Source organism: Pinus tabuliformis, chromosome 2_2 (assembly GCF_031772625.1).
Source record: "Pinus tabuliformis cultivar Carrire ecotype Pingquan chromosome 2_2, CPIR1, whole genome shotgun sequence".
Lineage (NCBI taxonomy): Eukaryota > Viridiplantae > Streptophyta > Pinopsida > Pinales > Pinaceae > Pinus > Pinus tabuliformis.
Genome location: NC_142300.1, coordinates 226428274 through 226447162, shown reverse-complemented (window position 1 = coordinate 226447162; position 18889 = coordinate 226428274).

Genomic DNA, 18889 nt, shown 5'->3' with positions numbered 1-18889 from the left:
TATCTATAATGGACTTGAAGATGAGCGGCCAAAAGTTACTATTACCAAGGAAAAAACAAACCCAATACAACCCTCGGAAGTTCAATTCAATGATGTTGCTTGCTCTTTTCTTCACAAAATAGGAGAAAGTGCAAAGATGCTACCATACACGGATATGGATAGATGTGTGGTGGAGAATGTTAATATTGAAGATAGACAATTCAACAATCCAAAGATGGAACTGATGGGATCATTTAAAGCCAAAGATTTGAAACAAATGTATCATCTTCCCAACCCTCAGGATATATATGATAGATCATTCCTGGCCAAGTTTGTGAAGCAAAATAAAGAACCCTTCAAGATGATTCAGGGGTGGAGGATCCTAGAAAACAAATTCAAATATGATAAAATGGGTATGTACCCAATAGCTTCTTTAGAAAATCCCCATAACTATGCAGCCTCTATGATATGTAGATTGTATGGAATTCCTAATAATACCAAGTTCTCTATAGAATGGGTCCCTTTAATTGATGCATGTATCAATTCTCATATAATGAATTGGGCTACTATCCTATCTGATAACTTAGTTATGACTATTTCTGAATATTGCCAAAAGAGACCCAACTCTGCAGAAAACTTTCCTCCATTTTATATGAGTGCTTATATCATGGACTCTATCTTCATATGTACTTAGTTTCCAATTATGGGTTGGAAATGGACCTTGCAAGACCCATACACCATCCATCTCAGTCACAAACAAATGTGGGAGTGTCATTTTATACCCCATTTTTACAAGATATGCCACGGTGTTATTCTACAATTGCATCAAATTATTTTTTATAAAAAGCCCCTGATATTTTCTAAGGAAGCCACGACAAACGTTCTTGTAGTAGGCAACTACTTTGCTAAGCAATGGTTCACATATATTAGAGTTTATGGAAGTAGAGTAGAACCACATGTACTTCCTTTGTATGTCCCCAACAAGCTGTTAGCCAGAGAATAGCTCACCAAACTGTTGGAAAAGGCTTAACCAAGACTTTGAAAGATAGAAAAAAATCACTATGGCCATGTCGAACGGAATGAGTCGATCTTGTGGACAAGATAGACCTTCCTAGGATCTAAAGAAGACCTAATGACAAGCAAACCAACCAGACACTATCTTTCTCTAAATATGCCTCAATAAACAATAGCAAACAAGTGTTTTTAGGGCCTACCTTTGGTCCAATGCAAGCTTGTGGATGCCCTCACTCCTTTGATCCAAATGAGCTCCTTTTCGCGAATCTGCAAGCAAAAACAAGGCAAACAAATTAAATAGCACCAGAAAAACCAATTGCATAAAACATATTTAACATGAAAGTCAAGGAGTCCATGAAACAAATAACATAAGATACTTGTTGAGAAAAATGAGTTTGATTGTATTAATTCAAAAGAAGAAGAACCTTACAACCTTTGTCTTGACACTGTACAAGCTCCTCCCAGGGTCCAACAAGATGTCTCCTCTACTTTGACAAGTTTCACTCACTCTCCAATGAAACCAAGAGGTATGTGATCTCTCCTCTCAAGCTCAACCAAAGAGTCTTAATTTCACCAGCATTTACCCTCAAAATTTTCAACTTCTAACCTCTCTAGTCCTCACCCCAATGCCTGTATTTATAGTGCAATGGAGGGAAGTTACTAGGTCCTCCTTCAAAGGGATAAAGCCCTCCTTCAAAGGGATAGCTCCTTTAGTCAAGGGATTAGCTCCTTCTCTTTTGGGATGCATGAACCACCTCAAAGCGAACAATCCACGTCAAAATTCCTTCTAGAAAACTCTAGAATTAACCCAAAGTTAGTTTTTTAAGATAAAACTTGCGCCATTTGACTTTCACAGGGGTCCGCACCTACACCGTTAGGAACAGAGTGGGTAGGTACACAGCTTTTGTACACATAAGGTGCGGGACCGCAGGTGACCATGAGAGAAAGTGTGGAACCAGAGTTACATTGATATTTAATGTCTTTCTCCCACTTCTAAAGCTTGATTTGAAGAGCTGAGGTCTTATACTTGCTTAGGAGGACAGTACAAGTGATGATAGACCCATACTGACTGCAAATAATCATGGTGACGATATTTGTGTGTAACAGATTGCCCCTAAAGTGCGAAGTCTGTAGTAGATGAGGATTTCATTTATCATATAGGAAGAGTGAAGTACTTTACTAGTTCGAGGATCATCTTATGGAGAGCCTGGTCGGAACCTGTAAAAACATTCAATGCAAGATATGTATATGAGATCATATCATCGCTGAGGTAGGCATTCCCATACTCAGATGAAAACTAACTAGAAAACTATCTACTGCTCTGATATAGGAATGATCTTGTAAAACATCATAAGTATAGACTCGTGTGAACACAGTCTGGACGCAGCCATCTGTTTATAAATAGTCCACAACATAATGAATGAAAAAAATTCCTCGCAGCCTGGATGGTGGAAACTAGATCCAAGGTCTTCATTTCTACTTCCCGAAAAAGTATGATTCTATCCATGCGAATAAATGTGTTGATGTCGAACATGGTAGAAACCACTTGATTACCAGTCAATGATGTAAACTGTTAACAAGTGTGAAAGAAACCACCAGTGATGTCAATGGCTCTCAAAGTACCCAGTACAATCCATGAGATGCGAGTAAATGTGTTGATGTCGAACATATCATGGAATCCTTCGATCGAAATTCAATGATGTAAACTGTCGTCGAAGGCGAGAAACCTGCCATTGAGTCATGCAGATCTCAAGGTACTGACGATTTCTAGATCATCTTTCTAGATAATGAGCTGATGTCGATAGAAAGTGATCCGTCGTAGGCAAGCCCACAACACGAAATCATAGATCAAGTTGAAGAAATTTAGTTGCAAGGACTGACTCAGGGATGGTCAAGATGGATGACAGATGTTTTGTAGATGAATGGCTTATTGGCAGTGACCTCTTGAACACATAACAACACGACAGATGGCTTGGTGACGATTGACCCAAAGTTAATACCCAGAAACCGACTGAAGACTTTCAATGTGGTTTGATCAACTGTTTGGCAAAGGATTTCCCAACCCATGTGAATAAAAGTGTCGTGTTCAAGAGTGGTTACAAAGTATGACAAATAGACTCATTTTCCTCTCTTTCCCCCCATCATTTCTGGTAAGTACCTCTTTATTTTCGACAAGCTTGAGGACGATAACATTTGCTTGATTATAAGCTCATCCTTCGGATGAGTCCAACTTAGTTTAGATTCGAAACCTAAGAAGGAGTGGTTCATTCCTGTTTGTAATTGAACAGGTCCTTTACTGTGAAATTTTAACGAGTCCAGTATAGGAGAAACTCGGCGTTTTTCAATTTTAGAGAGTCTGAAAAAACTTAAGAAGACTCCAGGGTTGACCTTTTTCGTAAATTTGTGTCTCCCAAGCCCGAAAAAGTATAAAAATAATACTTGAGAGAACCAGTTGATCTTTTACAACCAAGGAGTACTTTTCGTTATTAGTGTCACTGATCCGAAAAAGTAAAAAAGCGATCAACGACATCTCATTTTATAACCAATATCGAATTTGAAATGACAAAAATCCGGCAATCTTTTCATGTTTTTACGGTCGGAAAAGAGCTGTAAGGGGACCGTCTTTTAATTCTAGTTTAACGAGTGTAAAAGAAATGCTCGGCAATCTTTTCATATTTTTAGGAGTCAGAAAAGTGCTTAAAGATGACTCTACTTGTTTTTCGATTGAAAATGATAGATTTCTCCTGAATAATCCTTTATTCTACACAAACATTACTCATACCTGTTTGAAATGGATAAAAGCGTTGCAAAATACCTTTTCAAAGTGAAACATAAACAAATTTGCGATTTATTTACTCAAAAAACTTATAAAAAGGGCCTTTGTCAATTCATTTTTACCGTTCGAGTTTGGGTGAGAAAATAGTGCTTTTGCTTAGAAAACTTCCCATGAAGATTGTGGAAAATCCAACCGTCGGAATCAAGCACCGTCTTCTCCAGGTAATCCACATCATCCTACTCTTCATTTTCAACCGTTTAGTTTTTTGATTTAGTCCTTCATTTCATTTTTTGTGAGGGTTTTTAGACGCAAAACCCGTGCGCGGGGGTCCGAAGGTTTACCATTGCGGACCCGCGGACCCCGAATTTTTCTCCATTGGGAAAAAACTCGGGGTCCGCACTTTCCATGTAGACAAAGTGCATACCCCGCCACAAGGGTTTTGAACTCAAAATTTCTCAAAAATGAACCAATCAAAATGTTTTCTAGCAATTTAATTAATCTTTATACTTGATGCAGAGTGTATATCATGCTAGATTTGCGTGAACGAGAGCATGAGGACGTGGATACTGCCACATGGAATCATTAGCCTTCACTTGATGCTTTGAGGGCGTGCGGATTGTACAAATTCTGGACCATTCCTGGCATGAGGGCTCAGGTGGATTTCTTACAGTGGTTGGTTGACAGATGGAGCATACAGGACTAATGTTTTTTCATTGGCGGGCACTGGCTCGAAATCGAGCTGGAGGACATTTATTTCTTTACTGGTTTGCCTAAGAGAGGCGAAGACTTGACTCTATTCGGGACTAGGCCAGGTGGCCAATCTGTCGATAGCCTCCGGCTAGAGTACTGCAACAGTCAGGCTAAAGACAAAGGGATATACATAAAGACTATATCCCATCCTGAGCTCATGGTGATTGCGTTTACTGCCACCAGACTTCGCGGAGCTGCCGCATTACATGTTGCCACCGGATCCCAGATGCGTATGGCAGTTGATTGCTTTCAAGGCACCATCTTCAATTGGTGTAATGTTGTGCTGGCCAATGTGAAAGGCCAACTGACCAAGACCAAGAGCGGATGACTAAAGACCTTTGGTTATGGGGATTTGGTCGTGAGTTTTGGCCTGGAGAGGGTTCCTATGCTGATCCCACAGCACCTTACTGTTGGAGCTGGGCTTCCTCGAGAGCCCAAACTGATGCGATGGGTCGCAGTCATGGCCCGTCACCCGGACGAGAGGACAGAAGTTGCTCGGTTCAAACCTGAGTATTTCCAATGGTTGGAAAACTAGGTCTTTTCCATTCAGGATTTCCCTTACGCTGGGATAGATTTCTGTGGTGACCCAAGCATGGCTCTTCCTCCAGGAGAGCAGTGGGACGAGTTAGGTAAAATCCTTTTCAACTTTTCCTATTTTAATTTTTTTTTTTTTCATCGTCTCAAAACTGATAGTAAAAATTTTCAAATGCAGATGTGGGTCCACAGCGACCAGCCGCTCTCCGGCCTTTCGAGAGGAGGCAACCAGTTGCACCCGCGGTAGCCCCACAGACGAATCAGCAGAGGTTTTGGCCGAGTTGGAGGGTCATCTTGAGCGCTTGACAGGGGATATTCCTGAGACCACTATAGACGACATTCCTCGTCGACTTCAGCGCTATGTGATTGGAGTCCCGGGACCTTTTAGGAGGTTCCTTTGCAAGGTGGCCTGGGCAGTGGTTTCTTATAGAGATCATCACCAGTGATAGGATGATCGCCTTTTTTGGGCACATGCGACATTTTTGTTTTTTGTACTTATCATTTTTGCCGACCATAAGGTGTTTTTCAACCTATGATCGAAGATGATGTATTTTTTGACACACTCCTATATATATATCACTATTCCTGGCTTATCTTGTAAATCATGTTATGAAATGGTTTTAAATTTACATGTATGATTATTGCAAATGTCTATTTAACATTCGAGAAGCAATTGCATTTGCTAATGTATTTAAAGACCTTGGAATATGTTGATATTCAGTGTAATCAAACTCACGTTCTAAGAGACGCACTCTCAAAAATAATCTTAATAACACTGGATTTCGAATGGCATACACTCTATTAAGCTGTAACACAATGAGTTCAGAATCTAACCTCACTATCAAACTCTGAATCCCAAATGAAATAGATTCAGACAATAACTCAATCACTGCACTGTACTCTGCAATGTTGTTTGTTGTTTGACCGAGGCTTACCCCATGCATAGAAACTAACTCGTCAGAGGGCGAATAGATAACCCAAGCTGCGGCAGAGATGTTCCGTGTATTACGACAAGCACCATCAGCAAATCCAATGTCTGTTTGGAGAGGCATCGACATCTGCAATATCAAGAGTAAAACCAAGATAAGCAGGAATAATGATGGAAAAACACTCTCGAAGCTACGAACACTTTGTAAACTAAAACACACCAGCTAGAAAGAAAAACTATCCTAACTAAAAATCTCCATACCCCATTCTTTTAAGCATAGTACCTCTTCAAGTAAAGGCCATTTCTAGGTTTACCCAAAGAGTCCCCATCAAAGTCTACCAATTCATAGGCCCCTTTTGCTAACTTTCGCTTAACAATATAGGGACCATGCCACATAGGAACGAATTTCCCAGTGCCTAATTTATCATTAGCTTGATCATACAATAACACTAGGTCTCCTTCCGAAAAATTTCGAGGGGTCACATTCCGATCATACTGAGCTTTCATACGTTTTGCGTGAGTCTCGATCGCCAATGTAGCATCACGTCGATTCTCATCTAATTGAGCTAAGTATAACAAATGCTTTTCCTCTTCGGAATTAGCTGGAAGTAACTCGATGGCCATTTGCAGTGACGGGATTTCGCACTCAATGGGTAACACAGCTTCCAAACCATAGACTAGTTGGAAAGGAGTGAACCTTGTTGATGTTTTTACTGAAGTTCGGTATGCCCAAAGCGCTGAAAATAGCATGTTGTGCCAATTTGACCGATGAATCCCAATGATTCATTGGATCATGATAACTAAAACTTTGTTGATGGACTCAACCAGACCATTCGATTGTGGATAATAAGGAGTTGAACTATCGTGACGTAAACCAAGCTGGCCTGTAAGTTCGGTCATCATAACGTTTCGAAAATGACACCCATGATCAGTGATTATCGTTTGTGGGACACCAAACCTAGCAATTATATGATTGAACACGAAAATTGCAGCTGTCTCGCCATTTGCCTCGAATGTAGGCATCGCCTCAGCCCACTTAGTAAAATAATCTACCGCAAGGATGATATACGCATGCCCCCCGGCCGAGTGAGGGTTACATGTAATAAAATCGATACCCCATTTGGAAAAAGGACCAACTGTAATTATAGGGTGGAGAGGAGCAGGTGGAGCGCGCATCTTACGATAAAAAATCTGGCATTTGTGGCATTTTCGGACCGTCGTAATACAATCTTTAAACAAGGACGGCCAGAAATAGCCAGCGCGCAATATCTTTTGGGTTGTGGCATACCCAGACATATGACCGCCACATGCTCTAGAGTGACAGTCATTTATAACCCTTTGAGCCTCTTTGTGAGTTAAGCAATGTCGAAAAATAGAATCCACCCCACGGCGATAAAGAGTATCTCCAATAATTTTCAATTGTTGGGACTGGAAGCGAATTTTCCAACATTCCGACCTTGAAATTTTTGGCCAAAAGGATTGGGTCTGGAGATAGACGATGATATCCCCATACCACGGATCTAAAGTGCTGATTAGAAACAAGGATTCGTCTGCAGTGGGCTCCTCCGCCACAGTTTCCGTGTCAGCACGCGGGAAGTCACACATTAACTCTGCAAAAACTAAAGATTTCTTAGACTTAGATTTCTCAAACTCCAAGTCGAACTCCTGCAGGATAACGATCCATTTAGAGTACTTGCCCCCTAGCAATTGTTTGGTCAAAATGTAGATCATAGGGTTGTAATCCGAAATTTTTACATAGTAAAATGTAGTGACGAAAACGTTGGACAGCTTGAACGGCTGCCAATGCCAATTTCTCCACATGTGAGTATTTTAGCTCAGTTGGATTTAACGTTCGACTAAGGTAATATATCACATGTTCCATTCTGAATTCATCTTCCTCAACTAAGACCATTCCAATGGTGGAATGGGAGGCGGCGAGATACAAAAAGTAATCCTGGTTGTAGTTGGGAGGATGCAACAACGGTGCATGGGTCAACACGTGTTTGAGTGCATCAAAGGATTTATGAGCTATCTAATCCCAAGAGGATTGAGTGTTCTGTTTCAACAACTGCGTAAAACCCTTTGTAACCTTGGCGTAGTTAGGAATGAATCGTCGTAAAAAGTTTGCTTTCCCCTGCAAACTTTGGAGTTGGCGAAGACTCGAAGGAGGAGGCAAATTGATAATAGCTTCGACCTTCGAGGGATCAACGCGAATGCCGGCTTTCGAAACTACAAATCCCATAAATCAACCCGTTTCTATACACAAGAAACATTTGTGTGGGTTCAACCGAATATGATAATGCCTACACCTCATAAAGATTGCTAGTAAATGGACGAGGTGATCAGCTCGATGTAATGAATGAGCAGGCAAGTCATTGAGATAGAGTTGCACAATGTGCTTGATGTCATGAAACGCATAAGACATCGCCCTCTGAAAAGTTGCTCCGGTATTCTTAAGCCCAAAAGGTAATTTGCAATAAGAAAACGTCCCCCATGGACAAATGAAAGCCGTTTTTGGTTGATCGGCAGGTAGAATGTTGATTTTATTGTATCCGGAAAAACCGTCCATAAAGGAAAATATTTCGAAATTATATATTACGGAGCAATGGAACACATAAAATATTGCAGAAATATAAACACAGAAAACGCACAAAACAAGAAAGACACAGATATATGTGGTTCACCCAGTTTGGGCTACGTCCACCCCGAACAGCCAGTCCTTCCTTTCTATTATCCAGCAAAATGAAGAGATACAACCTACAACAAAACCGCTGTAATATCCTCTGTTTTCTCTCACAGTCTCACCTCTATGTTTCTTGCTCACCGAATACACATCTATCTCACAGCCTCAAATACAATGCCCTCATATAAAGAGAGGGGTTTCCTTCTAGCGCAAAAAACCTTAAACTAAACATAAGTTCTACCGTCAGATCATCCGCCTAATGAACGGCCCAAATTGACTAGAAATTATTATGCTTTTACAAGTTAATTTTACAGCTGTTTTTAGCTTCGGGGGCGCTGCCCCCGAAACCCCCCGCCAGGGGGGGGCTCCCAAAAGACGTTGCTGCCCCCCCCTAGACCCCCCACGGCAGCGATTATTTTACGGGCGGCGTTGCCGCCCCATTTTGAACTGGGGTCCAATATGCCGGTACTATAGAAGATAATCAGGCTCCACACCCAACAATCTCCCACTTGGAGACTGATTGTAGCAACTCCACCGCTGCTCCATTTGCTGGACAATGACTCCTCTTTGGACTTGGTTGTTTCTCATCTTCATCGTCATCCTTGAAGACCAACTGAAACTGAGCATATTCTCAGTTTCTCCCTGGTTACAACTTTTGTTAGCATATCTGCAGGGTTCTGGCTAGTGTGTATCTTTTCCAGCTTCAACTCTCCATCTTCCAACATTGATCGTATGAAATGGTACTTGAGCTGTATGTGTTTTGTCCTGGAATGAAATGCTGAGTTCTTTGCAAGATGAATGGCACTTTGACTATCACTGTATAACGTGCCCATATCATGCTCCTTACCCAATTCACCCATAAACCTTTGTAACCAAATCATTTCTTTACTAGCCTCTGTAGCAGCAACATACTCTGCTTCTGTTGTTGAAAGTGCAACAACACTTTGGATTTTTGAAACCCAACTGATAGTTGTTCCTCCGACAGTAAATACATATCCTGTAGTGCTCCTCCTATTATTTCTGTCACCTGCCATATCTGCATCAACATATCCTTGTAGGGATATGTTTGAACCACCAAAGCATAATGCCTGATTTGTGGTACCTCTCAAATATCTGAGAATCCATTTCACTGCCATCCAATGTTCCTTTCCTGGATTGTTCATGTACCTTCTTACAACTCCCACTGCATGTGCAATATCAGGCCTTGTGCAGACCATTGCATACATTAAACTTCCAACTGCTGATGCATATGGAACTTTAGACATATAATCCATGTCTTCTTGTGTCTTTGGGAACATTTCTTTGCTAAGTTTGAAATGGCTAGCAAAAGGTGTACTAACTGGTTTTGCATTTTGCATGTTAAATCTTTTCAACACCTTTTGTATGTACTCATTCTGAGACAATGTTAATTTTCTATTTTTCCTGTCTCTAGTTATTCTCATTACAAGGATTTGTTTTGCAGCACCCAAATCCTTCATTGCAAATAAATTTGCCAATTTTCTTTTGAGCACATTTATTTCCTGCATGTTAGATCCTGCAACAAGCATGTCATCTACATACAATAACAATATAATATAGCTGCCATCATTTTGCTTTTTCAGATAAACACAATGATCAGAGTGACATCTAGTACAACCTTGTTCAGACATAAACTTGTCAAATTTTAGATACCATTGCCTTGGAGCCTGTTTTAAGCCATACAAGCTCTTCTTCAACCTGCACACAAGTTTCTCCTTCCCTTTCACCTCATATCCTTGTGGCTGCTGCATATATATCTCTTCCTCCAAATCCCCATGGAGAAAGGCTGTCTTTACATCTAACTGCTCAAGATGCAAATCTTCAGCTGCTACAAGACTTAAAATAGTTCTGATTGAAGTCATTTTAACAACAGGAGAAAACATTTCATCAAAATCAATACCTTTCTTCTGTGCAAACCCCTTCACCACAAGTCTAGCTTTGTACCTTTTCTTTCCTCCATCCTCTTCCTTCAGCCTGTAAACCCATTTATTCTTCAATGTAGTTTTTCCTGCAGGCAACCTGACTAAATCCCAAGTTTGGTTATGCATTAAGGAGTCCATCTCTTCTTCCATGGCTACCTCCCACTTCTTCTTGCTTTCAACCTGCATTGCTTCTTCATAACATTCAGGTTCACCGGAATCAGTCAACAATAAATAATATAATGAAGGAGAGTATCGTTCAAGAGGTCTACTTGTCCTGGTAGATCTTCTAACACCACTTTCAGGTGTTTGGGGTGCCTGTTGTTGTTGTGATGGTTGTTGTTGTTGTGGTTGTTGATTATTATTATTTTCAGGCACCTTTACGTTTTCAGTAATTTCTTCAAGAACTGCGTATTCCTTGTTTTCTTTTTCTTGTTTCTTTTCCTGCAACTGATTCTTATACAAGACCTTTTCATTGAATATTACATCTCTGCTCCGAATGATTTTGTGATTTTCATAATCATATAAGCGATAACCAAAATCATTAACACCATATCCAATAAAGGTACATTTCTTTGACTTTGCCTCAAGCTTTGTTCTATTTTCTTTATCAATATGGACAAAGGCCTCACAACCAAAAGGCTTTAAAATAGAGTAGTTTACCTTTTTCCCTGTCCATGCTTCCTCTGGAACACCACCATCCAAGGAACTTGAAGGTCCTCTGTTTATTAGATAAACAGCAGTATCTACAGCATCTGCCCAAAACTGTAAAGGCAATCCTGCATGCAATCTCATGCACCTTGCACGCTCCATGATTGTTCTGTTCATCCTTTCTGACACACCATTTTCTTGTGGTGTTCTTGGAACTGTCTTCTCTCTGCGAATTCCATGCTCTGAACAGTACCTATCAAACTCTTTGTTGCAATATTCACCTCCATTGTCTGATCTAAGACACTTCAATTTCTTTCCTGTCTCAATCTCAACCAAAGCTTTCCATTTCTTGAAAGTATCAAATACATCAGATTTATTCTTAATACAATAAATCCAAGTTTTTCTAGTTGCATCATCAATAAAAGTAACATAATAACGAGAGCCACCGAGAGATGATACCTGAGCAAGTCCCCATACGTCTGTATGCACAAGCTCTAATTTTTCGTTCTTCTTTTCTTTCCAAACTCTGAGAAATCTGACTCTCTTCTGTTTTCCATAAATGCAGTTCTCACAGAAGTCCAAATCAACATTCTTCAAACCCGGCAAAAAATTCCTTGAGTGAAGAATCTTCATCCCCTTTTCACTCATGTGTCTGAGCCTATGATGCCATAATGCTGCATCTACTCCTTTGGAAGTTAAAGCATTAACAGAGTTAGAAACACCATTGCATAAATACAATGTACCAACCTTTTCGCCTTTTGCTATTACCAGGGCTCCTTTAGTGACCTTCCAAGCTTTATCTGTGAAATTTGTCACACAACCTTCACCGCCTAACTGCCCTGTTGAAATCAGATTTTTCTTTAGATATGGAACATGCCTTACCTCCTTTAATATCCATTGGTTTCCATTCTGCTGTTTTACAAGAACCTTACCCATTCCAACGATTCTACAGGGTTTATCATCACCTAGACGAACTTGTCCAAAATCTCCTTGAACATAGTCATGAAAGTATTTCTTATCAGGTGTGGCATGGAATGAAACCCCTAAATCTACCACCCAGGAATCAATAATATTTTTGAAAGAAAGAATCAAAGCATCTTGTAACACCTCACCTGTCACATTTTCTTCATGATTATTTTCTCGCTGTGCACCTCCTTCTTTTCCCTTCCGAGATCTACAGTCTTTCTTTAGGTGTCCTTTCTTTCTACATTTCCAGCACACTATCCCCGATCTGGACTTGGATCTGCCTTTCCTTGATTTACTGCGATATCCTGAGCTCTTTCCTCTTTCCATTTTTCTTCCTCTAGACTCTGCACTCAAAGCATTTCCCAATGTCTCACCAGATCTTTTCCGTCGCATTTCCTCGCTAAGGATAGCACCGACAACATCATCAAACTTTAAAGTACTAGATCCAGAAACAGAGTTACTGATGGCCATTACCAAACCATTCCAGCTTTCTGGTAACGAGCATAAGAATAACAGAGCTCTAATTTCATCATCAAAGTTTACCCCTACAGAACTTAACTGACTTGTAACTGTATTAAAATCATTTAAATGGTCTGCAACAGATCCACCTTCCGACATCTTCATATTAAATAACCATTTCATAAGAAATACCTTGTTCTATGTCGAGGGTTTTTCATATAGTTTCGACAACGCCTCCATCAAACCTGCTGTTGTGGTTTCCTTCGAAATGTTGAAAGCGACTGACGCGGCAAGGCAGAGCTGTATTGTTCCGAGTGCCTTTCTATCGAGAAGGTTCCATTCTTTGTCTTTCATACCCGTCGGCATCTTTGTTTTTCCGCCCAATGGTAGATATAGATCTTTCTGATAAAGATAATCTTCCATCTACATCTTCCACAACGAGAAGTTTTGGCCGTTAAATTTCTCGACCCTAAACTTACCATCTTCCACCATTGCTCCCACTCGAACCAGGAACGGAGCAACATCAGAAACGGAAAATCAGAGAAGCTTAAAGGAGTCTATAAAATAGACTGTTACTGAAAGAGCATGGCGCTGACATCAGGAATGGTAGAACTCGTACCTCAGCCTTGGCAGAGCACTCCTCGAAGACCAAACACCACATCTGCTTAGAAAGCGCATCAATTATCGCGAGAGAGGAGCAACATCAGAAACGGAAAATCAGAGAAGCTTAAAGGAGTCTATAAAATAGACTGTTACTGAAAGAGCATGGCGCTGACATCAGGAATGGTAGAACTCGTACCTCAGCCTTGGCAGAGCACTCCTCGAAGACCAAACACCACATCTGCTTAGAAAGCGCATCAATTATCGCGAGAGAGGAGCAACATCAGAAACGGAAAATCAGAGAAGCTTAAAGGAGTCTATAAATAGACTGTTACTGAAAGAGCATGGCGCTGACATCAGGAATGGTAGAACTCGTACCTCAGCCTTGGCAGAGCACTCCTCGAAGACCAAACACCACATCTGCTTAGAAAGCGCATCAATTATCGCGAGAGAGGAGCAACATCAGAAACGGAAAATCAGAGAAGCTTAAAGGAGTCTATAAAATAGACTGTTCATGTGGGAAATGCTACATAGGTGAAACCGGTCGCTCCCTCCAGACAAGACTGAAAGAGCATGGCGCTGACATCAGGAATGGTAGAACTCATACCTCAGCCTTGGCAGAGCACTCCTCGAAGACCAAACACCACATCTGCTTAGAAAGCGCATCAATTATCGCGAGAGAGGAGCAACATCAGAAACGGAAAATCAGAGAAGCTTAAAGGAGTCTATAAAATAGACTGTTCATGTGGGAAATGCTACATAGGTGAAACCGGTCGCTCCCTCCAGACAAGACTGAAAGAGCATGGCGCTGACATCAGGAATGGTAGAACTCGTACCTCAGCCTTGGCAGAGCACTCCTCGAAGACCAAACACCACATCTGCTTAGAAAGCGCATCAATTATCGCGAGAGAGAGGAGCAACATCAGAAACGGAAAATCAGAGAAGCCCTCGAGATCCTGAAGCATCCTTGTAATCTGAACAGAGATAGTGGTTTGGAGATTAGCGGAAGCTGGCTTCCCGTGATCAGTGAAATTAAGAATCGTCAGCCCGGCCCCAGGTAAGTTGTTGATCAGGTAAGATAGTTATCAATATATTTAACATTAGTCATTCCCCATTTAGCTTAAAGGAGTCTATAAAATAGACTGTTCATGTGGGAAATGCTACATAGGTGAAACCGGTCGCTCCCTCCAGACAAGACTGAAAGAGCATGGCGCTGACATCAGGAATGGTAGAACTCGTACCTCAGCCTTGGCAGAGCACTCCTCGAAGACCAAACACCACATCTGCTTAGAAAGCGCATCAATTATCGCGAGAGAGGAGCAACATCAGAAACGGAAAATCAGAGAAGCCCTCGAGATCCTGAAGCATCCTTGTAATCTGAACAGAGATAGTGGTTTGGAGATTAGCGGAAGCTGGCTTCCCGTGATCAGTGAAATTAAGAATCGTCAGCCCGGCCCCAGGTAAGTTGTTGATCAGGTAAGATAGTTATCAATATATTTAACATTAGTCATTCCCCCATTTAGCTTAAAGGAGTCTATAAAATAGACTGTTCATGTGGGAAATGCTACATAGGTGAAACCGGTCGCTCCCTCCAGACAAGACTGAAAGAGCATGGCGCTGACATCAGGAATGGTAGAACTCGTACCTCAGCCTTGGCAGAGCACTCCTCGAAGACCAAACACCACATCTGCTTAGAAAGCGCATCAATTATCGCGAGAGAGGAGCAACATCAGAAACGGAAAATCAGAGAAGCCCTCGAGATCCTGAAGCATCCTTGTAATCTGAACAGAGATAGTGGTTTGGAGATTAGCGGAAGCTGGCTTCCCGTGATCAGTGAAATTAAGAATCGTCAGCCCGGCCCCAGGTAAGTTGTTGATCAGGTAAGATAGTTATCAATATATTTAACATTAGTTCACATATTATTATAGATTTTAGCATAGTTCTGAGTCCAGTATTAAGTTGGTCATTAGGTTATTCATATTTTATTAAATCTCTAATAATTTTTATAACAGCTCAAGATTTTAATTTAGATATTTTTGTTTGTTTTTAAAATAGTTAAGACTTTAATATAGGATGAATTTAGAATTTAATATAAAATGAATATAGAATTGAAGTTATATTAATTAACTTATTTATTTATTAATATAGATATTAGGTTTTGTTAATATTAACACTATTATTTATATTAAGTTTTATAATGTTTTAGGTTATATATTGGTTAGGTAGGGATCAAGTTTTATAAATATATTAAGTTTTATTGTCTTTAGGTTATATAAAAATTAATATTATATAGGTTTTAGGGTTTAAGATATTAATGCTAATATTCATTTTAGTTTTCTAGATTTTAATATTAATTAAGATTTTATGTTATATATATAGGGTTAGGATATTAATAAATATTAATAAAAAAAAAAATTTAGTTTCTAGACATGGATATAGAGAAATTGCTCTAGTCTTATTATTCTATTTTTTATATTAAGTTATATATATTTTAGGTTATATAAATATTATATAAAAATTATATAAGTATTATGTTATTTAGTGAACATGTAAATATTAAATATTAGATTATATTATGATTTTAAAAGTCATATTTTATGATTTATGATGTTAATTTTAATATTTATATATGAGTTTTAGATATTATTATCAAAGATTTTAGGTTATATATTGTATTAATATTATATTTTTATATATTAGTTTTTAAAAATAAATATAAATATTAATTTAGATGTTAGTGTAATGTTTTTGGTTTTTTAGGGTTATTAAATAAGTGTTAGTATTAATTTTAAAAATTAAAAATAAAAATAAAAATTAAAAATTAAATAAATGATTTTATTTTTAAAATTAATATTAGGTTTCAATAAAAAATTTCTCTGGCCGACCTGTGCTGCTCCTTTAATATTCGTCCCTCATAAGTATTTATCCTCCATCTGGCTCTTCTTTTTCATCTTTCTCATCATCTTTCTCTTTACCCTGATGATGGATCCCATTTGGGATTTGAAACGTTGGTGTAAAAATTCTACTACTGTGGATTCTCCGGTCGAAAATTCAAGAAGCACAAACCACAGATCTCTGAAATCCAACAGGAACCCTCCTTTCCTGCGAGTTTATCAGCAAAATAGACCTTCGGCTCTGATACCACTTGTAAGGACTCTGGACACCACATATCTCCACAATGGTATGATATTGTCCACTTTGGGCCTAAGCCCTCATGGATTTGCTTTTGGACTTACCCCAAAAGGCCTCATACCAATGGAGATATTTGTCCATCCTTATATATCCATGATCCTCCCCACCTCTAGTCAATGTGGGACTTTGGTCGTATACCCAACAGCCGGCACAATCATCAATGATTTGATCGATATAGGGAGTTGGGTAGTTGTCCTTTGGACAGGCTCGATTAATGTCCCTATAGTCGATGCATATTCTTATTGTCCCCTGTTTTTTGTTAACCGGAACAATATTCGATACCCAATCCGTTAGCGGGATCGGATAAATGAAACCTGCTTTCAACAGTTTTTCAACTTCTGCTTTAATTGCAGCAGATTTTCGTGGGTGAATCTGACGCAAACGTTGCCGGACGGGCTTAGCGTCCGGGTAAGTCTTGATCTCATGAACAACAATCGCGGGATCAATTCCTAGCATTTCCTCATAGGACCAAGCAAACACATCGCAGAATTCTTGAAATAGTGCCTTATATAATTGAATTTCGTCATTTGTACACGAGGCACCTATATGAATGTTCGCAACAATTCCGAGCTTAACCGAAATGTCAATGGGAATAGTTCGAGAGATGTTTCCCAAATTTAACTCTAAATCGGGATGTTTCATTGGATTCTGAGGTTCTTTGACATATTTAGTCGTAAAGATTGATGAGAAATCATTTTCAAAACAATCATCCTCAGGCAAAAACGAAGATCTGTGATGGAGATCTTCCCATGGTAAATCATCTAGACATAGGATTTCACGAATTTGCTCATCAGAGTGAACAAGTTCAGAAAACGTAGTTAAATCCGAGGTTGATGTGAAAAGTGATTCCTCACGGACCACATTCATTAAGTTATTTTCGGTTGAACACGGGTCGGAAAAAGGCTGCACGGCTTCATAGGCAATTTCATATGGACTCAAAGGCATGGAATTACCAAATGAGTCTATTTCAGATTCAGAAGGAACGATCCAAGGATCGTCATAAAAATAGTGTCTGATGTAATCATATGAATGGTTGCAAATGAAGATGATGCGTTGATTGGAGGAAAAGGAAAAGTTCCCAGTAAACTGGCATCCTTAACTAATCCTACTCCAACATCCTTATATGGGATAGTTGTTTTACCGACATGCTGAATACTCTCCGAAGAGGCTGGGTCGGATGAAAAGTAAGCCAGCTGGTCTATTGTTACGATCTTTCCATTATGTGGGAACTTTATTACTCTAAAGACCGATGAAACGAACGCTGTCATAGCATAAGACCAACTTCGACCCAAGAGAAGGTTGTAGTCTAGAGGGGCATCAACCACCTCCACATCTAGACTAACAGTTTTTCCTTCAACCCCTATAGGCAAATCCTGTAGAATTCCAAAAGGATGAAACCCACGACCATCAAAGGCCTTAAGAATTGTCGGGGATTGATTTAGCGAAGGAGAACCAAGCGATCTCCAACACTGTATCGACATAATACACGTTGAGGCTCCCTCATCAATTACAGTCCGATGAATAGGCATGTTTTTGACTATCACTGGGATCTAGAAAGCCATTTGATGAGGTAAACATGGTGTAGTATTTTCCAGATCAAAGATTATTAAGTTCGGTTCCTGAACATCAACAGCTCCTATATCCGACAAAAGTAATTTACGTTGTGTTGGTCATGATTGCAGCACTTCCAAAGACGACATTGTTGAGGGTGAAACAGCTAAATCCTCAACAATGTTATAATTCTGAGCCGCTCTCGCATGTGGATTGAAAGCTGACTTTCGAAGTATACCCTTGGCGGGCGGTTTGATTACTAAGTCTGGATTAGGTTTCTCGATCTGTAGTGGATCGGAACCGGGAGCTGAGGTTGATGGATTAGAATGAGAAGATTCTGCTTCTTTGCCATCAACAGGACTTTTACTACCATAATCTTGCGACCGAGTCGCAATCCTTACATGGGACATCATCAATATGGGTTCTTCATTGGCACTCGAGGAAGAACCTATCATCTTACTGTCTTGACTTGGAAATGGATCCTTCAAGGCAGCAAGAGTTTGGGAACCTTTGACGATCTTTGCAACCTCTGCTTGATGAGGGCAGTCTCTTGTAAAATGTTCTTCGTCACAAATGAGACATGGATAACGAGGTTTGCGCTTTTCATCATTGGATCTCGTCTTTTCAGATTTCCCCTTTGAACTTTTGTCCGTTTTATTCTTCTTATTTCCTTTCTTCTTCCCACCGGATTTTGATTTAGCCGTAGATGACTCTACAACGTGAATATCAGCGGAAACCTCTGCAGAAGAATCTCCTGTCGAGGAATCAGGCAAGGTTATGATAGGAGAAGAATTCTTGGAAGACTTCTTCTTACTTTTAGTTTTAACCGTACCAATCATACCGTTAGCGGCATGGGATCCCGAAGGAGC